Here is a 27,899-nt window from a genome sequence, read left to right as displayed (position 1 = left end):
ATATTGATCATTTTAGTGCTGCTGTAAATAAAAAAAATGATTTTGTACTTGAGTTGCAGTGAGGATATTATTAACTCTTACAATGTAGGAAGGATTTGGGGGACCCATTTGATTGGTCAATACTAGCTTCAAGCCCTGTATGTAAATCACAAACTCAACAGATCATAATTCATTAGCCTGCATACTTAATTGCTAATAAAAAGGGAAGGAAAAAAAGAACTGGAGGAAAATCTTTAACTCCATTCCCTTTTGTTGTGTGGTGGTGTCTTGTTTCAGAGGAGTATAAATACACTATGAGCTTTAGCTATGTTGGTAGCTTGATGCTGTAGCGTCTTCAAAGGATCTGTCTGTTATAGCCACAGGTTAGCTGACTCATCAGTGGGCTAGCTCTGTGAAGTTGCTGCAGCCTAGAGGAGATGCCAATGTGTTCACAAGAGACTGTTCCATTAAAAGACAATTATGTTGCGCAGCTCCAAGTTCTGAAGACATTGCACTTCCTAGAAAAAGAACTGCATTTCCAGACACCATTGCAGTGTTAGTCACAGCAACTGCAAATCACCCACTGCCTAGGTAGAGGCAGGCTGAGAAGAAACTTGGCATGGTCTAGTGGCTTGACCATCACCAAGGAAACAAAGAACTCCTGGGTTATAATCTTGGCTCTTGGATATAACTTGCTTTGTGGCCTGAGGCAAATCATGTAAGCCAGCATTTTCAAATCCAGTAGCATAAATTTAAGTATGTGGCCTGACTTCCCTCCACCCCTCACCAGTGCTGACTATGCAGAGTTGCCATTAAAGTACCAGTGTTCAGCATTATGATATCACAGTTATGCTAACTGTTCTGTCTCATGCTACATCTCTAGACAGATATATTTGAAGTATCTCCTATTTAGCTGCAGCATTCTCTGCTGGAGCCTCTTGCATAAGTTTCCTATTTAAACAATAAATTAAGAAGCCAAATATCAAAGGGGTTTGGTGCCTTGTGTTTCTAAAAGAGCTCCTGAAGTTTGCACTGAGAGCATCCATTCAGAATTTGTGGTGGGTTTGGAGAACCTACATTAGTGATAGGCCCTGTATTTTCAGCTGCTCCAGGCCATGCTTGGCCTTAATCTGACATTCGCCTCCACTGAAATGGCTTGCTGGGGCACGTAGCTCCAGTGATGCTGACCTGAGCAAAGAGAACTTGAAGAGCATTGGTTGTGGCTTCAGATACATTGATCTGATCACTCTGACCTATCACTCATTCAGGATAGGTATTGTTGCTGTTACTGGTTTCGAAAACCAGGGGCTGCATCACTCACATAGCAAAACCCTTAGAAAGGGAAAAAGTAAACTCCTGGAGCTTTTCCATACATCTTTCTGTTAGGGGGCTAGAAGGCTGTGTTGGCATGAGAGACGATTCTTGCTCTCAGTTGTGCAGAGCCTCTGGGATCACTAGAAGGGCTATGCACAGTGACTCCACTCCCTATGCAAGGCTCTGCTGCCTGGTAATGGGGTGGGGCTGATGAGCACATGCCTTGTGTGCCATTACTTCCATGAAAAAATGAGCAGGTGAGCCAGATGCTGGAGTCTGGCAGTTTGATTCCCCCCATTGCCCATTAGGGAATATTAATATTATGGTTTTTGGCAGCTGAAACACCCAGCATGCAAACCTCTTGCTAAAACAAATCCAAACACAAATTGAAATGGAAAGAGCACTGACATAGCAGTGATTTTACCCCTTAGCTGTTCACAAACGTGTAGTGGGCGTAGTCTTGGAGAGAGAGTGGAAGCTGGCCTGCTGCCACTGTTTTTCCAGCATTGCTGACTTTTTATTGTATTTCAGCCAAGCAAAGTAATATAAAAATTTGGTCCATACTATATCAGACCCCACTGGTCTACCTAGTTCAATATCTCATCACCTACATTAGCTTCAAAGGAAAATGCCCATACCTATCTATTACTATAGTGGCTGAATATCTCACAACATCCTGTGAGTAAGGAAATGCTTTGATCCCTAGTTTTATGCAAGGGGAATGGAGGCATAGAGAGACAAGCTGCTAGATTTTTTGAAGAGATTAGGCACCTATCTGTGTCTGAAAATCTGGCTTTAAGTGAGTTGGCCAAAGTTACACGGAAACAGAGCAGGGAATTAGGTGTCCCAAATCCCTGACTAGCACCTTAACTGCTAGATTATCCTTTCACTCTGTGGATAAATACATACCAGCTTCTGGGTAGAGAAAGTGTATCCCTATCCCTAGGCACATAGGGGTTGGCATTTGCCTTCTGTGATGGGCTTCCCATACCACTCATGGAGCCTCCTCCTGGCTGTCCTGGGGATTAGCTCTGCCAAGTGCTACACTCTCCTCAGCAGTCTCTCTACCCATCTTGCTCTCAGAGCAGCAGCTTCTGGTTCGCATCTTGGCCCTCCTGCCAGGTCACTAAGGTCCTCCCCTCCAGGGAAATCACAGTCCCTCCAGATCAGCTATCCAGCTGACATCTCCAACACCCTGTGCCACAACCCAGCAGCTGGTAGGGGAACCCAGGCCTGCACTCTACACTGGGTTCCTGTAACATACAGCCAAGGCCTGTACTGTCCTAGCCCTTGCTGCTGTTTCCCTGGGCTTCTTCCTACATAACTGGCCCCCCGTTTTGGGTTTACCAACCCACTCTCCTTCCTCTCAGGGAGAAGTAGCAGACACCTTCCCTGCAAGTCCCCTTTGCCACTTGCAGCTCCTGGGCCCTCCTGTTCCTGCCCAGCCAAGCCTGCTTCTAATTAGTGGCCTCTTTGTAGCCTATGTCTCTCTCCTGTGTGCTGCTTCATTGGTTAATTAGGCCTGCCTGGCCTAATTTACCGTCTCAGGGCCAATATGGGGAATATACATCACATCTTCTTGCATGAAAGTTCCTATTGCTTATAAATGTATCATCAATGTAATGTCTAATCCTTTTTTAATCCTACTAAACTATTGCCATGAGTTCCATATTATTCATAATATGATCCAAACAATAATAATAATGTATTTGTGAATCAGTTTTTTTATTATGGAAACTGTTTTGAAACATTAATTATATCATTTGTTACCCGTGTCTCTTCAAATTAAACCAAAAATAGGTATATATATATATGCTCCTTGTAAATACAGTTTGAAATACGCACTTTGGGGAAAAAAATAAAGCTAAGGAAACAGCAGATTTAGGAAAAGTAATAAAAATGCTTTTGTTTTTGTTGGAGCAATCAGGCATGACTAGTTCTAAGGTGGGATTAGAGTAACAGAAGAACCTGTGTTAAATGGGAAGTAGCTCTGTTTGCTCAGAGTAAATGTAAAGAAATTGTGAGATCTTCTTAATTCATTGTTGAGAAGATGAGGCCAAAAGCTGAAGTGATGTCAGTGCAAGAATTATTAACCGCAGAGGAGTAATTTCTCCTATCAGTGCTATGGGGATTCCGTTAATGTCTATGGATTAAGCACCCTTTGTAGTAGGTTTCTGCACCCTGCTGATCCAGTAGCCATGAAACACAGCTGAGCAGTGGAAATTGCTTTAGTTCATTACTTCCCAAAGACTCTCTGCTTCTCGTCTATACGAGAAGTGAATTAACAGCCATATTCACTGGAAGGAGTGGGATCCAAGTCATTCAGTCCTCTGGGCTTCTGAGCAGTGGAAATTGCTTTAGTTCATTACTTCCCAAAGACTCGCTGCTTCTCGTCTATACGAGAAGTGAATTAACAGCCATATTCATTGGAAGGAGTGGGATCCAAGTCATTCAGTCCTCTGGGCTTCTGCGCGTATGTCTACACTACAGTGGCGCCACTGCAGCGTTGTTGGGTAGACACTGCCTACCATGATGGAAGGGTTTTTCCCGTCAACGTAGGTAGTCCACCTCTCCAAGAGGTGGTAGCCAGGTCAGTGGAAGAATTCTACAGTGAGGATGAGACCAACCCAATTATGTTCCAGAGGTCACGGTATTTTTTTACAGCACTGAGTAATGTAGCTTGGGGTCGACCCAAGTTTTACGTATAGACCAGGCCTCAGTGAATCTTCTTGTGTACATTGTAAACTCTTAAGGGAATGGCTCTGTATCTTGTACAGTGCCAAGCACACTATCAGCAATTAAATAACTCCACAGTGGCTTCCGGTGGGGAATCAAATCTCGTGGTTTTATTTTAACTCATTTTTTTAAAGCAAAAAAAAAAAAAAGAGTTATTCCATTATAACCTGCTCTTTGGAAGAAGGATTGTCTTTTCTCTGCGTTGTACAGAATCTGGCACAGTGGGGCCTTGGTCCTTAATTGGGGCCTCTAGCTGCTACCATAATACATAATAACATGACTATCAATAATGTTACTTCAATAGAGCGGCTCTCTTCTCCTTTAACACAGATGGGTGAATTCAGGGTGGACAGACCTTTAAATGTTCTTGTGTAACTTGTGCCGTCGGCATTCACATCTGACTCATCTACATAGTCTCTTGACTGCTCCCACAACCATCTGTTCACATGGCATGCGGCCCACTCAGAAACTGGTCATACCCTCGCCCTTGGATACATAGTTGCTGCCAGTGATGAGCTTAGAAAAGGCCAGCCTGCATGATACTACAAGAGACCTATCCAGCAGGGATTCCCTTCCCTGTGTCTTATGGATGAGTGTATGTGGGAGCTCTGCCTCTTCTCCCTTCTAGCTTTTTCTTAGTCCCTGCTGGTGATGTGAGAAGGCCCAGGAAGTGAGTCTTTCATTTCTTCCTGAGGCCACTGAGGTCCCTGACCATTCTCTGCTCAGGGGCACCCTCTCAAAATTAACCCCAGTTTCTAGGAAGAGCCTGCTCCTGCCCTCCTTAAATCCAATGGCAAAGCTTCCATAGACCTCCATGGCAGCAAGACAGGCCATAGTGAGTAGAGCACCGGGGTGATGTACTCACAATGGCTGGTGTTGCTTAGCAGACCAGCTGCTGTTTTTTGAGCTGACTGGTACATGTTTTTCTTTATGGAGGGTGCCACTATTCAAGTGCTCTGGTATGAATCTTGGAGGTGCAAATTGTATCCATGAGAAGGAGGCTGCCCTTCTACAGATCTACCCCAAATTAACGAGAAATGACACACGACATCAGGAGGATTTTCTTTCATGTATTCATGCAGGTCATTTTTCACCCTGTTGAATGTGAACAGGAGTAGTGAGCACTGGTCCTTCATTTTTAAGGCGGGTTAGAACAGAGAGACTTATTTGAAGGGAGTAAACATCCTCAGAGGAAAGCAGGTGGCAGGACCAATTCAACGCAACATTAATTAAATTAGAGATTCTGGTAACCAACCGTCAACTTGTCCTTAGGTAGCTTGTAGGAACTTTTTGTACGGATTGATTTCAGAGAATGTTTATTGCAACTTTTTATTACAGCTAATAAAAGCTGGTCATATACCTTGATAAATCTTTACCTCCTACCATGATCATGAACTCTCCATGAACAGAGAGTGATTTACGCTCTTTGGTGGAATCCTCACTTTTATAAGTAGTTCTTGGTCAGTAGCTTGACCAGAAGGTGGTTCATTGCAAGTATCCTGGCTGGGCTATTCAAAAGCACTCAGCATTGACCTAGCTCTGCTCCCCTTCAAGACAGTGGCAGTTTTCCCAGTGACTTCTGTGAGAGCAGAATTATGACCACTGCCATCTTGGCTGACACAGCAAAGATTGAACTGATACCTCCAGAGCCAAAAGCATAAGTCTCTACCGCTTGAACTAAAGAATTTGTCAATGTTGTACCTACTCCTTTTAACATACATGTTATATGTTCTCCCCTCAAGTCAGTGAATTGTGTCCAACTGGTATTTATGGTGGCCATTGTTTTATATTGATCATTTTTGGCTCTTAATATTCAGAAGTAGCAGGCATTTTATTGACAGTCAGTACCAAATCTAACTAGAGAAGCACTCTGATTACAGTATTTAATTAATTAAGGGTAAGTGCCTGAGCATTAGGGTAATTGGAATTATCAGTGTTATGCAGTGTACTACTGTAAACTGTCATGCACTGAAGTCCTGCTCGCCTGACTTATGTGAGTAATCCCATTGAAGGTAACAAAACTACTTGTATGTGGGATTTCCCCCTAAGGGCATACCGGGTTGATGTGATATTTAGGTTCTGCCTTTACTGAAGGTCATATTAGCTGGGTTTTTAATCTGTTTCATATTAATATTCAGTTACAGTGTCATGTAAGTTTCAAGGTCACAAAATATCACCATAATCCTTGATTCTGTGCTCCATGCTCAGGCAAAGCTCTCATCAAAATAAATCAGTAAGAAGTATAGGATCAGCTTCTTGTTATAACTTGCTTGTCTTTAGGATCTAGCTGAGCCCTAGTTAGTTGTATGCTATCTCAGCTCCACTTCCCCATTACTGTTCCTGAATCTTTCCAAGAATAGTATTAAGACTGAAGCCAAACAAACATAAAATACTACAAATAATAGATTCAAGGCTTATCTGGGTTTCTCCTCACACTGGCTGAAATGCAGTTCACTGTCTCCAAGAAAGCTAAAATAGCTTTTATAGCAGTCACAGATATACGGCCTGGATGCAGTTTTTACCTCCCAGAACCAGCCTTGCCTCTTATACTTGAGTGGGGATCTACCCCAGGGAGGGCAGGGAGTTTCTATTAACTAGGAGTAGCTTTAAAATCTACCATGGATTCCAACATGAAGACTGAGGAGAGGATAATTGGCACAACCCCTGCCAACTCTGCTTCCCCCCCCTCCCCCCCACTAACCAGTTTTGCTCGCTTCTGAGTTGCAACCATTTTGCATTGCCATAACCTCTGCTTGACCCCATCACCTTGACTACTGATCAGGATCTATGATGGACCATGGACTGAATCTGCAAGCTTTGCTTAAATGCATAGCCTGATAGATTCACAGATTTATTTTTAAAGGCTAAGTGCAACCACTCGAATCATGCATTCCAGTGGTTCTCAATATCTTCATAGTCTGACCCCATATTTCAACAGAAAAAAGTTTGGGAGCCCTCCCCCACCCCAACATCCCATCTAGCTATAAAGTAAGGGGGAATGGTTCCAAACCCTAGGCTGAAAACACCCATTGTCTAGCCTGATCTCCTGGCCAATACAGGATGCCTGATCACCAGGCCTAGATGCCACAACCACACAATAGTTGAAGATGGCCATACTGATTAAAAAACTATCTGGTTTAGAGGGGAAGTGAAGGCAGCTATAAAATATAATATAACAAAAATGGAAGAAAGGGGAAGTTGATAGTAACGATTATAAATCAGAAGTTAGGAATTATAGAAAATTGATAAGGGAAGCAAAGGGACACAAGGAGAAATCTCTGGACAGCAGAGTTAACAATTAAAAGGAGTTTTAAATATATTAGGAACAAAATGAATCCTGGCATTGGTATTGGTCCATTACATTGACAATTGGTCAATTATTTGTCTACCTTTATGCCTTGTTCCCTGTCCTGTGCATTGAAGAAAGTGGAATGACCCAAGTGAGGTGTCAGAATCACTCAGCCCCATGATGTTTGTCAGGCTATTAGAGATTAAAGGATTTAGATCACTTAGTCCATCCACCAAGCCATGTGCATGCTAATTTCATACTGTGTATTTGTACAGTCTAGTTTTATAGAAATGCTCTTATTCTAGGGGTTCCCATAACTTCCCTTGGAAAGCTATGGCTAATGATCTCAGTGCTCAGAAAATGAACCAACAGCAGGAGCAAAGAGAAGCTGGAATGATATACACTTTAGTGTTCAGATCTTGGGAGAGGAAATACCCTTAATGGTATAGAGAGAATAAACTGTACTGCTGCAGAACAGTAATAAAGATGGGAAAAGGTGGAGGTGGAAACAGTTTTCTACAAAAAATCCTATGGTGAAAAAGTAGTAGGTATCCAAAAAGGGCAGGGAAATATATACAGTATGTATTAAATACAATTAAATCTAATCTCTGAAAATAAGAGAAACCAGTGGGGTGGAACAGTCATGCAAAAATCACTATAAACTACAAAGAACATTAATCCTTCCAAAAATATATCCTGTAAGGTTTGGGAATGTCAATTATGGCCTGATCCTGAGAGGTACTGAGTGCTCATCACTCTCCTTGCTTTCATCAGGAACTGCTGGTACTTCCCGCCTTGTAAGGGAAGCTCAGCCTCTTTCAGGATCTGGGCCAAAATTAATGAGCAGTTAAGTTATTAGTAAAACAGAGGAACAAAACTTACAAGTGAGCGTTTATTAAATCAACCTCCAATCTGAAATCATTCCTTATGTGCCTTGTCTGGGTAAAGTGTCCAGTTATAAATGGAGGATCAAACATAACATAGTCCAAGTTAACTGCTATACTTATTTAGCACAGGAAACAAAACACTTCAAACCTATGTTTGGGAAAAGAGTACTGATGCATCCAGCCGAAATAACACTAACTACATGTGGCAAGATTTTCAGAAGTGCCGAGCACCTAAAACGCCACCAGAAGCTGTTGAAGCTGCAGGTTCTGAATGCCTCTGAAAATCAAGCCCATATTGTTTCCATATTCTAAGTAACTTAAAAATGTTTAACTCTCCTGAATCCTTGCTAGGCAAGTAAATATTATCCCCATTTTCACAGATCAGAAAACAAAGGCAGAAAGCTTCAAGTGCCTAAAACGGATATTAGGAGCCGAATTTAAAAGTTTAAAAAAAAGTTTACTGTTTAAAAGTAAAATCTCCACCCTAGTTGCTTTGGGTATTCTTAGAGAGGCAATGATCAAAGTCCCAGGACTCGTATGGTGTAATTGCTGTATACACAAACTTCCTTTCAGATCAGTAGGATGGCAATTCTATACCTCCTACCATCAGAAGAGCTCATTTTTTTCAGAACTGTCAATGAACTAAGCCTTTACAGTATTTCACAAGGAAACTGAGGCACTGAGAAGTCATGTCACTTGCCAAGGTCATACAGGAAGTCTTGAGACAGATCTGAGAGTAGAAGCTAGTTCTGCCAGACCTCCTAGCTCTTAGTCCTATGCCTTAGCCACAACACTATTCTTTCTACCCTCCTATGAAAATCAATGGCTGAATGTAGCCCGCAGAAATGTATTTCAACCCCTTTGTATGATAAATCACCCTTCACTTTATGGGGTAGAGAATTGATACCTCTGCTCCTACACTTCAGAGATTTCCTTAGAAAGAAAATTGTTTCCGTCTGTTTTGAGTTGTTTGGTTTAAGGTCTGGAAAAAGATAGATCTATTTACATGGAAGTAAATTTCATTTTTATTCCTAGCTGCATCCATAATCCTGTCGTCTACTGCGGTTGAAGCAAAGTTCATATGATGTGCTGCTAGAGACAGGTTTATGATTGTTTCATTAGAATTATCTATTTATTTATGGACTAGATTATCCCATCTTAAATAATGTACTTTATAGTCCCCATTGTTTGTCAGGAATATACGATGCCATCACCGTTCAAAAGGTTCATTCTGAATTAATGCTCAACCCATTAGAAATAGTTTTCAGTGTAGTACATATTAGTGTTCCTCTCAAACCTCATTCATAGTCGTGACTGGAATAGCTTTCCAAGGGAAGTATTGGGAACCCCTAGGATGAGAACATTTTCTGGCTCTAATAGTCTGGCTAATGCACACGGGCTGAGTGACTCTGTCACTCTCACCCAGGCAGAGCCCTACCACTTTCTTAAGTGAATAGGACAAGGAGCTAGGCATAGAGCTGAACAAATAATTGACTCTTTGTTTCGGTTAGCACATGAGAAAATATTTCCTTCAATTCTGAAAATGTTTAGAACTTGTGAGCAAATCAGAGAAGGCCACTTCAGGCCAGCAACGTTTGTCTGGGCGCACACCTGCCTTTGTAACCTTTAGCCCAGTGATTACAGCACTTTCCCCGGGATGGCAGACTGTATGGCAGACCCAGCTTTGAATCCCCACTCTGGACCAAGGACTTGAAGTCAGATTTCCGTGCTGCAGACTGCTCCTGGGTGAGTTGCTCTCACTTGCTCCTGCAGTTGGGGCTGTTCCACTTTGTATACATGTGTAAAATATTCACTGAGCCAAAGAAGCGGTGAGTGAGAATGACTTAGGATAGCCTGTCCATTAAGGCACTCACCCCAGAGGGAGTCAGTGGGGATTCAAATCTTCTCTCAGCTTGATCCAGAGGAGGGATTTGAATCCATAGTGCCTACCTCCTAGGGGAATGTTTTAATTGCCAGAGCCATTCTCTCTCTTTGGCCCAATGAATATTTAAGTATTTACGGCTTCAACAGGAGGAAGTGAGAGCACCCCACCCCAGAACAGCCTATAGCCTGGTGGTTAGGATGCTCAGCTGGTAAGGGAGTGATTTGAGTCCATTTGCTGCTCTAGAATGGAGATCGCAGGCAAATGCCCTAACTGCTGGGCGAAAGGTTATAAAGGGGCTCATACGCAGAATTTGCTGGCCCTGAATAACTTTTCCCAGCTGAAACTATCAGATCAAATTCGCATATAGTTTTGAGTCAACCAAAACTGTATTTTTCAGCAAATAAATGATTTTGTCTGAAGATATTTGCCCAGCTCTAGCTAGGAGCTCTGCCTTAGACTCCCTGTATGAACCTGGGGAAAGTCCTGTAGCATCTCTATGTCTGCAATGTAGAGTGTTGTGAGGTTTAATTCTTCAGTGGTGTTCCTCAGAGTGAGGAGCTATTCCACGTGAGGGGGGGAAGAATCTGACTCTATGCTAGCTTCTTTTCTTACATTTTCCTGATTTACTGCTCTCCTGTCAAGGAAACCACTTCACTCCACCAGGGTTTCACAAAAAAGCTGCTGTAGTTTCCACTTTGCAGAGAAGTAAATTGTAATATTTTTCCATGTTGTCAGTTTCGGTTCTGTTACTTCCAGATTCTCCTCTGCAATAGTTAGCCTTGGGCACTAAGAATCAATTCTCATCTTCAGAGACATTAAAGCAGGTGATAAGGTGTTAAGGTCTTCGGATGAAGCTGGTCAACTTTTGGTGATGTAGCAATAGCTCCGCCTCCACTAAAGAAAAAAGCTGAAAAAAATCATCCCTTTGCCCAAATCCAGTGCTTAATTTGTGCCGGGGCTTTCCAAGGCTAAGGCCCAGCACCTCTAGGCTTGGCAGTTCAGAGCCCCGGCACCTCTGGGCTTGCTGCGTCAGTTATGAAAGTAAAAAAATTACTTGAGCCCCGGCATCTAATTGGGTGAGCCCCAGCACCTCTTTCATTACAAATGAAGCACTGGCCAAATCCCATAGTCCTTTGCAGCCACAAAGAATTGTGGGATATGATTGGTCACAGAACAGTTTGTTGGCCATTCTTTGGGTTGTGGTCCACAGGTTTAAACTATTGAAAATGAAATTCTGGGCATCTAATTATCTGTCATCTCCTACTGTAGTTACCTCTTGTATCTATCTTAATATCTAGGTATTTATAGCAATGCCTTATTTCCATTGTATTTAGACCCAATCTTCCCACTCATCACCACAGGAGTTTTGGGTGTACAAGGAATGGAGGATTGGGCCCTCTATTTAGAACAAAAGCTGGCAATAACTAAGGAGCATGCACAGTCTTCCCCGTATAGGTGGGAGAACGAATGGTTGCAGAACCTCTGTGCTTCCTCTGCACAAGGGAGGCAGCATTTGGAGTGGCTATATTGGAGGGTTGAGCACAGAGGTTTGCTCTGCAGGCTCAGTGCACAGGAGCTGCCCAGGAGTGGGGCAAAGATGGGAGGGAGATGCAGCTCCAGTTACTGTGTGGATCTTTCAGGCCTCCCAGCAACAGAATGGCCATGTCACTGAGTTTGGCAAGGACAAATTTCACATTGATCGTAGACTTCACATTTGCATAAAAATTGTAAATATATATCAATAAACCATTGTGTTTAACTGATACTTATACATATTGTGACCAGGGAAACTAAAGTTCAGCATTTCATTTTAATCACAGAAAAACATGGGGTTTTATGCTTTTTATTGGAGAATTTTGGGGGTTTTATCACAGAAAAACTAGGGTCCCTGGTGTTCACGTAATTAAAGACATAATGTGTGTGCGCAAGGGGGCCAAATTAAGGTTACACAAGCAACTTTCATTCTGGCATTTTCCTAGCTTTTGAGTACTTCACGTTGCAGCACTATTGTTCTTTTAATATTGTGTGTGAGTGCGCGGCTGTGTGTGCACACGTCTTTGTGTGCATGTGTGTGTGTGTGTGTGTAATTTCCTTGATTTATAAAAACCAAACTAAATTAATAGAAAGTCAGTCATGTAGCATCATTGACACCCATATGGTTCATCAGCAGGGCTGGAACCTTTAGGTCCAGTGCACAGACCTCTGCCACTTGAGCTAAAGGAGTAATTGATAGCAGTACTAGGCGGTCAGCTGCTATGTGGACCAGTATTACAAGGGGATGGGACACGTTACCAATGGGTTTCATGGATATTTGCTGGCAGCAGCAGAAGGATGAGACTCAGGAATTTTGGGTTCCATTCCAGAGCTGGAGAGGAGTGTGAATTAGTGGGCACAGACTCTTCTGCCCATTTACCCCCAAATTTGACCCCTTTTGATGTGTTCCCTTCAAACTATCTTTGTCCTACCCTTGGCTCCTTGTCCCCAGTCTCCTTGCTCAGCCAGTCCCAATTCCCCCTCCATAATACTCATCCTCTCTCTCTCTTCTCTGCCTCCCTGCATTACTCATCTAATCACAGTCTCCCACTGCCCTGTGCAGGGCTCCTTGTCCAGCCAGTCCCAGTCCCCAGCTACCCCCAGCTCCTTGTGCAAACTCAGTGCTCCCACCTTGGTCCCAGTCATCCATCTATCCCCCAACCCCACCCCACCCCCACACGCCCTGTTTCCCTCACTGTCTCTCAGTTCCAGACCCTGACTTCATCCCCCCTTCCCTCCGGTCTGGATCTTGCCCCTCTGCATTTGAATCAGAAGGCTTCCTCCTCCAGGATGCCTCGGTGCCAGCAGGGGAATCACTGAGAGCACACGAGACACAGGCTCCCTGTGCTCAGATCCAGTGCCTGGCCCAGAGGAGCTGGAAGCAGCCATTATAGGGAAAGTCAGGCTTAGCCCCTGTAGCCTTGGGGCCGGAGGGCACATGTTTAGTCACTCTGTGGGGATGGCACATGCACAGTCTGGTCAATACTAGGAGCTGTGAGAGGCTTGAGCATGCTCAATGTGGACAGAATATTTGGAGATTTTAGCTTAGCTCTAGCTAGTCTCTACTGAGCATGAGCAAGCTGTGATTCTTCTCCCCCCACCAAGGCTTATAACTTGGCCAAATTTTGGTGGATTTTCATGGGGGATGGCTGACATAAGGGCCACCCCCACCCACATTTCAAGTCCCTGTTCCACAGCATGTGCGAGGATCATGTTGCCAGAATTTTTCAATATGGGCAAAACAATGCCTTTTCCCCTGGCCTTGTTCTCAGTATGGCTGAACTACTTTGGCTGAAATTTTCCCCCAAAATCCAGGTGGAAGCAGACACCTGGCATGTCAGCCCAAATGGTTAAAGTTTGGCAAAGTTAGAAGCAACTGAAAAGGGGTCTTATAATGGGAAGGGTCGGGCAGCCTTAATAATAGGCAGAGCTATCAGCCCCGCCTATGGTGTTTGTGTAATAACGTGTCAGGGGAGGTGTTTTCCATCTGGTAATCAGTTAAAATAGCCAGGGTGACCCTTTCAGTACAGAATCAAAAGCCACCCAAAAGACAAGACATTCAATCCCCATGTCAGCCTACTTTAGGGTGACAGGACATTAAGTGTGAAAAATTGGGACAGGGAGTGGGGGGTAAGAGGTGTCTATATAAGACAAAGCCCCAAATATCAGGACTGTCCCTATAAAATCAGGACATCTGGTCACCCTAGCCTACTTGCCTCCAGCCCAGTTGAACAAAAATAGCTGGACTGGTTAATTAAAAAGTCATACTAGTCAAACCAGGGAAGGGATCTGCACACACACACTGATAGATTACCAGACAAATTCAGAAAATGGGGTTTCCTGACAGACAAGAGCAGTGAAATCAGGTCCTGACCCTGAAAACTCTTGTTTGCATGAGTCATTCTGCTGAACTGGCAGGATCAGACTAATAAAAGGAAAAGAAATAGTGACCCACACTAATTCCTCTAGTTTGGGCCATAACATACTCTTCATCTTTGTTCAGAATTCCCACCCATGTTATGTCACTTGGTACAAGTGTAGAAATATATGGCATTGTACCTTTTTCAAATGAAAATAGTAGGTGTTTATCCAAATCATTAATCCGATTTTTAAAGCCCAGCAAAGGATGGGGTCCATTTCGGAAAACCCAGGTGACTTCAGGAAAACCAGGTTATGCTTCACTAGCTTGTTAAAATTCTTTGAGTTTTACTGTCAGTGTAAAGGCTGCTGTAATGAAACTGAACACTACACAGTGCTAGGATATTCATAACACTTTTAAACACAAATCCTTGGTTTCCAATTAAAATAACATCTAAGGGCAGAGCCATGGAGCCGGGAGATATTAGCGCAGTGCTTTAAATTAGACTAGTGCTAGAAGCAGTAATGTTTTGTTTCCTTTAAGATTGTCAGAAAAACTCCACAGAAAGCAGCATTGGGACATGAGCTTTGTTACTGTTTATATTAACAATGCGCATAATGACACTGAAATCAAGGTTTTCAGGTTTGTAAATTATGCTAAAGACCAACAAATGATAATGAGCTTTGAAATTGGACTCCGAAGTAATATCTAAATGGCAAATGTGATTAAATATAGATAAACAGAGAACAATCAGTCATGGAACAAAGAACCAAAAGAGGAATTGCAAAATGGAAATGTACTGCTGCATACTGCCAAGAGAAAAGCTTTGGGAGTGCTTGTAAGAGGGGGAGAAAATCAAATCCAGGATGTCCTAGCTCAGGCTGTGGTTTCTCTAAAGAAGGCAAACAGGATTGTGGGTTGTGTTGCTAGAGAAATATAATTATACAGTAAATCAAAGGAAGTGGTAATACAGTGTTTCTATATTAGGTACTGGTTACAGGTCACCTAAAGTGTCTGTCAGTATACCTTTGGAAGAATATAACTCCTTTTAATGGGGCACAGCATGGAAGGAGTGAAAAGTTACACATCTCAAAGCTTTGAGTTATGAGGAAAGAGAATGAAAATTAAGCTTATTCCTCACCACCTGTGATTAAAGGCGACCAGGCAACAGAGATCTTAAAATTCTCAAATGAGATTGATGAAACTGCATCAAACTAACACTTCCCCCCACGGGTATGATAACCAAGAGGGAAATGCATTCAACTCAGAAAGCTAGCGTCTAAAGGGAGTCCTGCATCACACTGGGAGTGGAGCTGTACACATAAGGGAAAATGGACAAAAAGTGTTCAGCAGTCATCTACAGTTGTGACTTGCTCCCCAGGAGGACAGATGTTGTTTGGATTGTTGTTGTTATTAACTACTTTTATTTCACTAGCATCTTGAGGCCCCAACAAGTTAGGGCCTAGGAAGAGACTGCCCCTGCAGCAAGGGTTTACAAACTGATGGGACAAGATAGAAGCCAGACTTACCCATGGTCAGTGGGGGAACCAGGAACAGAACTCAGATTTACTGACTACTAATCTGGTGTGTCTGAGTCTAGGGTCCTAGCCACAGACCCACATTGCTTTGCTAAGGTATAGAATTGGCTGTAATTTGATCCTGGGGTCTAGTCCCACCTTTTCCATAGCTTCTTGAGTAACAATCTGTATCTGCAAAAAGAAAAGGAGTACTTGTGACACCTTAGAGACTAACAAATTTATTTGAGCATAAGCTTTCGTGAGCTACAGCTCACTTCGAAAGCTTATGCTCAAATAAATTTGTTAGTCTCTAAGGTGCCACAAGTACTCCTTTTCTTTTTGCGAATACAGACTAACACGGCTGCTACTCTGAAATCTGTATCTCCATTTCTCCATCTGTCGAATGGTGGGGATGGTATTTCCCTGCCTCCCAATGGTACTGTGAAGCTTAATTCAGAGTATGTAGAGGGCTTAGAGATCCTCAGAGGACAGGTGCTGTATAAATACAGAGTATTATGCATGGATTGCCAGCCCTCACTAGATCCCACTCTCTTTCCCATGTCACTGCTATTCATGGGTCTTGCACGCAAAGTGGATAAGGACCACAATGCAAAGAACAGGGAATTAGAAATGAATAAAACTAAAATTCCAGATATGGTATTGCATAATGAATGGTGACTTTCTTCTTTCTGAAAACTCTTTCCACTTCATGTTCAAATCAAACCAATTCATTTATTACCGTCTCTAAAAGAAATGCCTATTCTGCGCTCTAGATCCTAATTGCTTTTCAGATTGTGTATATCATTAGTACTGTATATCTTCATTTATGTAGTAATTGAAAGTTCAGTCATTGTTATACTCACCATTCTGTCAACATTTATTAAAATAAAGCAATTAACTATTGTCTTAAATGGAGTTTAGAGGTAAGGCTCATTGGGTTTAGACTCATTACAATTAACTGGGATGATAAATGTAAAAGTATTTTATTGAAGCTTTGTACAGAAAAGTTGTTCGAACTGATTATCTAGTGTAAATGGTCTTTCTGCACAGTGCGCTTAAACTAATGTTTTTTCTGGACCTGTTTAATAATAAAACTTTGTAACTCTAAAATGGACACTGTGAAAAACAGTAAATCTCACAACTGCTCATATAGCATTTGAAACACCATGCATCTTGCCCGCTGCAAACCATTGTCAGAAAATGAGGATTAGCTCTGCTGCTTTTCGAACGTACTCAGACTTTCAATCCCTGCGTCCATTTCATTCTTCACCTTGGCTCCTTTGGCATTTGATTTTTCATCATACTAGTTATGAAGACCATAGTTCAAAATGGTCAGAGCAATAGCACAGAAAGGTTATTCTTCTTCTATTCCCTTGGCAAGTGCTCTCTGTGTTACCATAAATACTGTTCTGTCAGGGTTAATTGGCTCCAGTATCAGGAGGCCAATGAATTTTCAGGTTCCACAGCCCTACAAAGCATGGTACAGAAAATCCTCCTTCACTCCCATACCTAATGGTTAGGAATCTGTTACTTTTTTTTCTGTGGGTCATAAAGAGCAGCTGGTCAAACTTATGGGTAGGATTTTCAAACCTGGATGCCTGACATAAAGCACCTAAATCTAGCTTTGGCATGCAGCATGGCCAGACTTTGAGGCTCAATGCCCATCATTTTCATTTAATTTAACGGGAGTTGTGGGTGCTCTGCACATCTGAAATGAAGGTCATTTTCAATTAAGGTCCATACCATGGGTCTAGGCCAGGGGTGGCCAACCTGGGGCTCCGGAGCCACACGCGGCTCTCCAGACGTTAACGTGCGGCTCCTTGTCTAGGCACCGACTCCGGGGCTGGAGCTACAGGCCCCAACTTGCCAATGTGCCGGGGGGGGCTCACTGCTCAACCCCCGGCTCTGCCACAGGCCCTGCCCCCACTCCACCCCTTCCCGCCCCCTCCCCGAGCCTGCCATGCCCTCGCTCCTCCCACTCCGAGCCCCCTGCACTCCATGAAACAGCTGATCAGGAGGTGCGGGGAGGAAGGGGGAGGCGCTGATCAGCAGGGCTGCTGGTGGGCAGGAGGCGGGGAGCTGATGGGGGCTCGCTGGCGTATTACTGTGGCTCTTTGGCAAGGTACATTGGTAAATTCTGTCTCCTTCTCAAGCTCAGGTTGGCCACCCCTGGTCTAGGCCCTGAGTCAGCAATGTGCTTAAGAGCATGCCCCGCTTCAAAGATCTGAGTAGTCCCATTGAAGTCCAATGGGACTATACATGTGCTGAAAATTTTGGCATGTGGCAAAGTACCTTGCTCAATTGGGGTCTTAGGTGCTAAGTTTTAAAATATTGGCCCCAGCTCTTATAGTGTGTTCCAACTATGGTAACAAAGTTGTTGCCAGCTCTATATCAATGCTCCAGACTTCATTAAATCAATATGGAAGACATTGCATTTGCTTCTCTCTTTGAAAGTTTCTAGTCTTTCACATAACTTCCAGAACTTTACTTAATTACTTTCCCTCATTTAAACAGACCTTTCACTATTAAAACGGTGGGTGGGGGAGGGGAAAGCAGTAGGGATATTACTAATACATAAGAAACCAGAGACTGGAGAAAAACAAAACAACTATCAAACTCAATAAAAGCTCCTCTAATGGTCAGACCTTATAATGTAGTCTCTCTGTCTCTGTCCTTTCACAGGCTTCATAAGTGCTTTGGAGGTCTGTGAGAGATCCAGACAGTATGCATTCTTGGATTCATCTTGGGAGGAGCATATTGCAGCAGCTCAGATCTCATTCGACAGGTAGGCTACAGCAGCAAACTTTCTAATACTCCTTTAGGGCAGAGTAGAAAAGCAATGGGAGGGGGGAAGCCCCTAGATCTGTCCTCTTCCCCACCACCAACACACACACTGCAAACAAACTGATGTGCCGCTGGTGAAGGTTGTGGGTGGCTTCTTGAAAGCTGCCTGTCTTCTCCCACTCTGCCAATAAGTCTTGAGGACTCCCAGAATGGTGTCCAAAATTCTGCTATTGCAGTGCTCGCTCTGGCCTGTCCAAGGCCCTGGCCAAAACAATCAATGGGAGCTTTGTCATTGACTTCAGTGAGGTCGGGATCAAGCCCAAAAGTGCACAAGTAAAACCTGTCAATTAAGAGAATGACCTTGTTCATCATAAAAATATCATTGACGAGCTAGAAAAGTTGCCTCTGCTTTCACAAATCTGAAATGTAAAAAGATTTGTGTGTCTGCCAGGTACATTTCTGATGCTGAGCAAGTGTTCAGTCTTGAGGAGACACGCTATGTGGTGACAGTGGTAGTTTTAACAAATAAATTGGTTAGTCTCTAAGGTGCCACAAGTCCTCCTTTTCTTTTTGCAAATACAGACTAACACGGCTGCTACTCTGAAACCAGTGGTAGTTTTGTTATGCAAGACTCTGGGGACCTATGTGGGAAGCAGGAGAATTGACTCTCAGCCGTGGTGTCTGACAGGAATCAATTCTTGATGCAGAGCTGCTTCCTAAGAACTGGACACTGATGGAAAAAGCAATTGCCCTGCATGCTGTTTAACCATCTCTGCTCCAGGGCTAGTATAAATAAAACAAGTTACACTTGGCAGTATTCCCAGACTGCATCACTGATTTTTTTCCAATGGGAAATAGACCTGCAAAGCCCCAGACATCTGCTACCACTCAACAGAGGAAGGAGAGATAGTTCACAAAAAGAAAAGGAGTACTTAGAGACTAACCAATTTATTTGAGCATGAGTTTTTATGAGCTACAGCTCACTTCATCGGATGCATACCGTGGAAACTGCAGCAGACATTATATACACACAGAGATCATGAAACAATACCTCCTCCCACCCCACTGTCCTGCTGGTAATAGCTTATCTAAAGTGATCATCAAGTTGGGCCATTTCCAGCACAAATCCAGGTTTTATCACCCTCCACCCCCCCACACACAAACTCACCCTCCTGCTGGTAATAGCCCATCCAAAGTGGCAACTCTCTTCACAATGTGCATGATAATCAAGGTGGGCCATTTCCTGCACAAATCCAGGTTCTCTCACCCCCTCACCCTCCTCCAAAAACCACACACACAAACTCACTATCCTGCTGGTAATAGCTCATCCAAAGTGACCACTCTCCCTACAATGTGCATGGTAATCAAGGTGGGCCATGTCCAGCACAAATCCAGGCTTTCTCACCCCCCCCCACTTTCCCCGGGGGACACACACACACACACACAAACTCACTCTCCTGCTGGCAATAGCTCATCCAAACTGACCACTCTCCAAGTTTAAATCCAAGTTTAACCAGAACATCTGGGGGGGGGGGGTAGGAAAAAACAAGGGGAAATAGGCTACCTTGCATAATGACTTAGCCTATTTAAAGGAAGACTTGCTCCCAGTCTCTATTTAAGCCTGAATTAATAGTATCCAATTTGCAAATGATTCCAATTCAGCAGTTTCTCGCTGGAGTCTGGATTTGAAGTTTTTTTGTTTTAAGATAGTGACCTTCATGTCTGTGATTGCGTGACCAGAGAGATTGAAGTGTTCTCCGACTGGTTTATGAATGTTATAATTCTTGACATCTGATTTGTGTCCATTTATTCTTTTACGCAGAGACTGTCCAGTTTGACCAATGTAAATGGCAGAGGGGCATTGCTGGCACATGATGGCATATATCACATTGGTGGATGTGCAGGTGAATGAGCCTCTGATAGTGTGGCTGATGTTATTAGGCCCTGTGATGGTGTCCCTTGAATAGATATGTGGGCACAGTTGGCAACGGGCTTTGTTGCAAGGATATGTTCCTGGGTTAGTGGTTCTGTTGTGTGGTATGTGGTTGTTGGTGAGTATTTGCTTCAGGTTGCAGGGCTGTCTGTAGGCAAGGACTGGCCTGTCTCCCAAGGTTTGTGAGAGTGTTGGGTCATCCTTTAGGATAGGTTGTAGATCCTTAATAATGCGTTGGAGGGGTTTTAGTTGGGGGCTGAAGGTGACGGCTAGTGGCGTTCTGTTATTTTCTTTGTTAGGCCTGTCCTGTAGTAGGTGACTTCTGGGAACTCTTCTGGCTCTATCAATCTGTTTCTTCACTTCCGCAGGTGGGTATTGTAGTTGTAAGAAAGCTTTATAGAGATCTTGTAGGTGTTTGTCTCTGTCTGAGGGGTTGGAGCAAATGCTGTTGTATCGCAGAGCTTGGCTGTAGACGATGGATCGTGTGGTGTGGTCAGGGTGAAAGCTGGAGGCATGTAGGTAGGAATAGCGGTCAGTAGGTTTCCGGTATAGGGTGGTGTTTATGTGACCATTGTTTATTAGCACTGTAGTGTCCAGGAAGTGGATCTCTTGTGTGGACTGGACCAGGCTGAGGTTGATGGTGGGATGGAAGTTGTTGAAATCATGGTGGAATTCCTCAAGGGCTTCTTTTCCATGGGTCCAGATGATGAAGATGTCATCAATATAGCGCAAGTAGAGTAGGGGCTTTAGGGGATGAGAGCTGAGGAAGCGTTGTTCTAAATCAGCCATAAAAATGTTGGCATACTGTGGGGCCATGCAGGTACCCATAGCAGTGCTGCTGATCTGAAGGTATACATTGTCCCCAAATGTAAAATAGTTATGGGGGGGGGTGAGAAAGCCTGGATTTGTGCTGGACATGGCCCACCTTGATTACCATGCACATTGTAGGGAGAGTGGTCACTTTGGATGAGCTATTACCAGCAGGAGAGTGAGTTTGTGTGTGTATGGGGGTGGGGGGGGTGAGAAAGCCTGGATTTGTGCTGGAAATGGCCCACCTTGATTATCATGCACATTGTAGGGAGAGTGGTCACTTTGGATGAGCTATTACCAGCAGGATAGTGAGTTTGTGTGTGTGGTTTTTGGAGGGGGGTGAGGGGGTGAGAGAACCTGGATTTGTGCAGGAAATGGCCCACCTTGATTATCATGCACATTGTGAAGAGAGTTGCCACTTTGGATGGGCTATTACCAGCAGGAGAGTGAGTTTGTGTGTGGGGGGTGGAGGGTGATAAAACCTGGATTTGTGCTGGAAATGGCCCAACTTGATGATCACTTTAGATAAGCTATTACCAGCAGGACAGTGGGGTGGGAGGAGGTATTGTTTCATGATCTCTGTGTGTATATAATGTCTGCTGCAGTTTCCACGGTATGCATCCGATGAAGTGAGCTGTAGCTCACAAAAGCTCATGCTCAAATAAATTGGTTAGTCTCTAAGGTGCCACAAGTACTCCTTTTCTTTTTGCGAATACAGACTAACACGGCTGTTCCTCTGAAACCTGAGAGATAGTTCAGTGGTTTGAGCATTGGCCTGCTAAACCCAGGATTGTGAGTTCAATCCTTGAGGGGGCCATTTAGGGATTGGGGCAAAAATTGGGGATTGGTCCTGCTTTGAGCAGGGGGTTGGACTAGATGACCTCCTGAGGTCCCTTCCAACCCTGATACTCTATGATTAACAATAATAATATCCTATGCAATTTTTAAAATCAAATTGTCTGTTCCTTAAAAGGCTTTGGCGCAATTTGAGTATAGGCAGCATATTAGCAGCATATTCCATTTCAAGTTACTCAATAATGATCACTCTATCTAAGATACTTATCTGGCCCCGATCACTGTAGTAGTAGCTGAGCCCTTCACCAACTTTAACATATTCATTCTCACAACACCCCCATAAGATAAGGCAGTTCTGTTAACCCATTTTACAGAAGGGAACTGAGGCTAAGTGACTTGCCCAAGGTTCCACAGGATATCTATGACAGAGCACCGAACCCAGATCTCTGGCTAGCACTCTAACCACTAGCCAATCCTTTTTCTAATGTTGCATTACTCTATCGTGTAGACACAGCAACAGCATCATAAGGCTCAGGAATTCAGGATTCTCTCAATAGCCTTCAGATGTAGATTACAGAATGTGGGACAAGTCTATGAAAAGTCAGGACCATAGTACCAGTATGGGAATGGGCGTCACTGCTTAGCAAAGCCTCGTCCAGTGGCAGCGGGCATCGTGGGTGCCAGAGCTGGTGCTGTTCTGCATATTCATTGGGACTTGCCTAACTTCACTGATCAGCTGAATGACTTTCTTGCTCAACAATAATTAATAAAATCTAAATTGCTTCAAAATTATAGGCAGAGCTTTATGTCTCAGAGCAGCAACAGGAGAAAAGATGATATTTTTCATCTGTTTAATGGACAGGAACTTGAGTTAAAGATTTCATTCTCTTCAAGACAATTATGGATAATACCCATCTTTTATTCTACTCACATTTTTATAGAATGTTTTTCATATTTTAGAAACAAAAGGGGATAGTGTACAGAACAGACAGATGATAACAGTGGGGAGAAGACAAAGACATGTTCGTGAGAAGTGGGGGAAGAGAGGGAGGAAAAAGACTGAATAAAATCTTGGGCTCCGTTGAAGACAATAGGAATTGTGCTATTGACTTCAGTGGGATCAGGATCCCACCCTTTGTGTGTGTACACATACATCTGAATACTGGCAGGGGGAGACTTTTCAAAGGCAAAAAACAAGAACTAGATCCCAACTCCTAATGAAAGGCAACGAGAGCTAGGTGCCAAGCTTCCATTTGTTCCTTCAAAAACCCTGCTAAACAGGGAGCAGGAATTGACTTTTGAAGTGTTTTGTACAGCGCTGAGCACAATCCAACCCTAACTGGAGCCTCTGGGCTTTGATTAATCAACACTGTATGGTATTGTTGAGAGTAACAATACTGTATAGTATCACTGAGAGTGAACAGTACTTGAAGTATAACTACAGAGGTTATATTATGTTACTTGTAGAGCTGGTCAAAAATTTTCCAGGGGAACAGTTTTCCATTGGAAAATGCTCATTCAACTGAATTGAAACGTTTTGCAAGGACATTTCAACTTCATTGAAAACATCAATGTTAAATTATCAAAACATTTCTATAATGGTTGAAATGTTTCGTTTCGACTTGTATATTATAACAAAAAAAATCATTTCAACCTTATCAAAATAAAAAATATGATTAAAGCAAAATATTTCAGAATATTTTGTTTTGTGAAAAATTCTGATTTTAGCTTTTCATCTGATTTGGGATTAAACCAAATTTTGGACTCTAGGAATGTGCCATGGGATCAAAATTCCAGTTTTTGGACCAGCTCTAGTTACTAGTGTGCTGAAGGGGCAAGGTGAGTTCATGAGTTAGCAAACCAGAAGTTAGAAGAGTTACAGAGATTCATCCCCTCTCAGAGAACAGATGTCCAGAAACCTTGTAAACCTTCGTTAGTGAAACAAATATTCTGTGCAGTTTTGAATGGTTTTGGTCATATGCCACTGCATTGCTGTAACGAAGAGAAGAATTTAGCACTTTCTAGGGAACATTCTCAGCACCATTTGCCTCTGTTCTTGAGTACCAAAATCACTGAAGCCAGCAGATTCATAGTTGTAGCAAATACGAATAAATGAAGCCAAGCTACTGGCTTCAGCAGTAAACTTCCTTCCAGCATGCCTCATTCCTCTTGTTTGGAAGAGGAATTTATATAAAATACAAAGAATCAGACTTGCCCTATCAGCCTGTGAATTCTCTTTAATCCCTGTAAATTATTCCCTTTCTCCAGCTTTCAGAAAGGCATATCATAGACTGTCTACTCTTGACACTTAGCCTTGTGTTAAAGAAATGCTAGATGCAGGTGTGGGGAGCTTTGATGGTCTGTTATAACCGAGGCATTCTGTATTTATAAAACAGACTGGAGGATTCACTGAATTACTAGATTAAATATTTCATATCCAGCTCAGAATAGAGTGACCGAAAATCATTATTAGTTATTATCTGTGAAATGTCCAAAGTGAATTGAGATTTTGTGGTCTCATCTAAATCCCTAATGGACTATAATCCCTAAACATAGGGGTTGAGATGCATTGAAATGACGTAATATCATCTGTAATTAGGTAGCTTGGAATAGCAAAGCTACGTCAGCCTGCAATGTAAATCCTGCATTCATCAGGCAATGTTTTTATACAGAATAAAGAGAGAGCAACAAGGAAACCACACGATTTAAAAAAAGAAATTGAACCAAATACTTCTATAGCTCCAATTCCCCGCCATCCCCCCACTCCTCTGTTTGTTTCCTAGTTTGAAGTTGAATGATAATGTTTAACATTGGCTTTTATTTCAATAAATAGCACCTCCTTCTCATTAGAGGTGATTTGAATAACTCAGTTATGAGTGTCAAGAAAAGGAGAGCAGTACCACATTAATTTAGATCTCCATTTCATGCACATTTAGATCATTGCTGACTTCAGCTTCTTTGGAATGAATATGTTCCTACTGGTTGCAACTTATATGGCTGGACATCTGATTATAGAAGGCTTTTTCTCAGTCTTTCATGCTATTTTTTTACTGCTAGCATTGATCTTGTGTTCTTGACTTTCATGGGAATGTTGACAGTAAAAGGGGAGTTTTGCATGAGTTAGGATTGCAGGCTCCAGCCCGGAGCGCTGTTTCACATTGCCTGCTGACATTTCAGTCACTCTGCTGCATTTTCACTGTTCAGTATCCAATCCAAGATTATCTGTGTCCATCTGTTATCTGTCCTGCTGCTTACGTGACCTGTGTATCACCCTACATTTATTTTCAAACCTAGTTCAGTTTTGTATCCATTCATTATTTGAGCTTTGTTACCTCTGTCCAAAAACTTACAGCACACACTTTCCTGTAACATGTACTTTAAACAAGAGTAACCTGCAGATTATTATAATAGAGGGATGTGTGTATATGTATTTAAATCATGTTACGTGTTTTACACTGGGTTACATCACCTCCCCGGGTTTATATTACCCTTGTGCTAAAGGGGCAATGGAATCATAAGAGCCAAATGATTGCAGGATGCAATGCCTCAGAAAAGCCAGATGATCATCGCATTAATCTTTGCCCATGAACCTGTAATACAGCCCCCTTGTGCATATGCATTATGATACAGTCCTTAATTACATGATTGCATACTATTTTTCCCACAGGACCCCTGCCTCATTCAGTGCACAGAGAGGGCCTGCTCTGGGGATGGAGCAGGGCTGTGCGGTGAAGGAGAGTTATCTGTGGGCTTGTCTCCTCTTCATTCAACTTGGATGGCTTTCCTCCTCCATGCTTCATGGATACAAATGTAGGCTCCCTGTTCTGGTGCTCAGTCCAGACCTGCAGGGACAAGGAAAGTACTTCTCAGCCCCTATGCAGATGGAATCTTCCGGAAATTTAGCTGTGAAATTCTAGCAAGCACCTGCTGAGCATGTGCAAACTGTGACTTTTCAAAGGTATAAACCTGGCCACATTTGGGCAGATTTTCATGACTGCAACAAAAGGCACATCCCTGACACAAAGGCCACCCCTTTGCTAAATGTCTTGTCCAAAGCATATGTGCTTAAGAACGTCTCAAAAAAGAGGTTGCCAGAAGTTTTTGAACAATGTTTTTTCCCTAGCCTTGTTCTCAGATGGCTGAACCAAACAATTTACACGGGGGCAGACATCCAGCAGGGAAAACTTTTTCCCAAACACTTTAAAGTTTGGCAAACTTATAAGCAACTGAAAAGGTAGGTCTTATAATAGGAAGTGTCAGGCATCCTTAATAATAGGCAGGCAGTACCAGCCCTGCAGGTGTTAATGGTTGCTATTGCTAATCCATTTAAAGGGGGCATCATACTTTCTTCCTCACAACAGCTTCCACTCACTAGTGATACAGAATGAGGTCTGTGGTCACACTTTGCAGGGGGTGTGGTACTATCTGGTCCCACGTGCCTGCGTTCATGCTTCCCTGCACATTATGCTCAGGGTGCAAGCTCCAGAATTCTAACCGCTATTTGTAGAAGTCAGGAAGGGCATCCTGGCCTCTTTCCTTTCCCACCCCACTCCAACTTGTGCACCTGTGCATGAGCAGGTGGATTCTTGCCCAGCATGCAAAGATGTCTCTGCATTTTTGGAAAACAAAGTAGCATCTCCACAACACCAAACTAAAGGCAACTTTTCCCGCCCCCAGAATAATTTACAAACCATTGCCCGTCTCAGCCAGAGTATTACTGAAGCTGTCAAGAGAAAGGAATCCATGTAGAAACATCACTTTGCTGGGAAATATAAAACGGCAACAAGTGGGTCCCTCCTCAGCATGTCCAATACTTAATATAAAAAGATGTACAACTAACCTGCAATGAGTTCAGTGCAGCAGCTCTCTTCTGGGCTGCCTAATAGCAGGTATTGTGCTTGTTCTGAAAAACAGAGCTTTTAAAAACAGTGAATGAAAAAGCTATGTGGCATATCAGTTGTCAATGTGAGCATGGTTGGGAAATGTTTTTTTCATTCCTAATTATTTCAACATAGCTTTAACTCTCTCCTCACCTTAACATGTGTCTTCCAACCTATTGGCTCTCTTGACAATTAAATTTATCAAGTCAGTGACTGAGTCCTTTCCACTTTATTTTCTCCTCTTCTCTTGATACCTTTGCCCCTCTCTCCCTATGCATAGTCTGTTTCTCCAAACCCATCTTACACCCAATATCCAATTCATCTGCTCTTAAGCCGCCTCTAGAGAAAGTTCCTAGTGACTTTATGGATGTCTCCCACAATGAGTTTGTCTTGTGCTCTTTCATCTCTATTTTCTTTGTCAAACAAACACTGTCCTTCCACCCGCATTAATTTCCACACCAACAAACCACATTGTCACTTGCAAACCTTTCTTAACTCTTTTTTTCAAAAACAACAACAAAAAATCTTGTCAACATCTTCAACATCTTGTCCTCTTTCATCCCCTCTTCTTTCTCTCTCTGACTCTAACATCTCTTGCTTACTGTCTTCCTCCACACTATAGACTTCACCCTGTCCTGGCTTCTGAACTCCCTTCCCTCCTCTTTATCCTCTCTCTCCCCCACTCTTCTGATTCACCCAGTCAGAGTTCAAGCATGGTCTGGTGTTCCATCCCCACCTGCTTCTCCAACTAATACCACATTTCTAAATTCATTGTACATGCCAGGTAAAACAATCACTTTGAGTTCCTTGTCCCCACCACAGTCCTGAATCCCCATCCCCTTCACCAAGACTGCTTTCAGCAAGGTTTTGAATAATCTCTTCCTGGACAAATCACAGGGTCTCTGATCCCCATACTCTGACACCTGCTGCTTTTGACACTACGTGATGCTCTTTCTCAACAACTTGTGCTCTCCAGACTTCCACGCTATTGGCTTCTCCTAGTTCTGCACATATGTCTGTGGCCATTTCTTCAGTCTCTCTTTCAGTGGGTCCTCCTGCCCTCTTCTACTTTCTGTGAGGGTCTCCTGGGCCACCTCTACTTCTCCCTTCACATTTTTCTGTGTGATCTTATCAGCTGATGTGGCTTCAGTGACTCTTTTATACTGATGACTCACAAATGTACCTCTGTACTCCTAAC

This window comes from Eretmochelys imbricata, chromosome 2 (genome assembly GCF_965152235.1).
Source record: "Eretmochelys imbricata isolate rEreImb1 chromosome 2, rEreImb1.hap1, whole genome shotgun sequence".
Taxonomy (NCBI): Eukaryota; Metazoa; Chordata; order Testudines; family Cheloniidae; genus Eretmochelys; species Eretmochelys imbricata.
The sequence above is the reverse complement of the archived record's forward strand: the minus strand, read 5'-3'. Positions refer to the sequence as shown.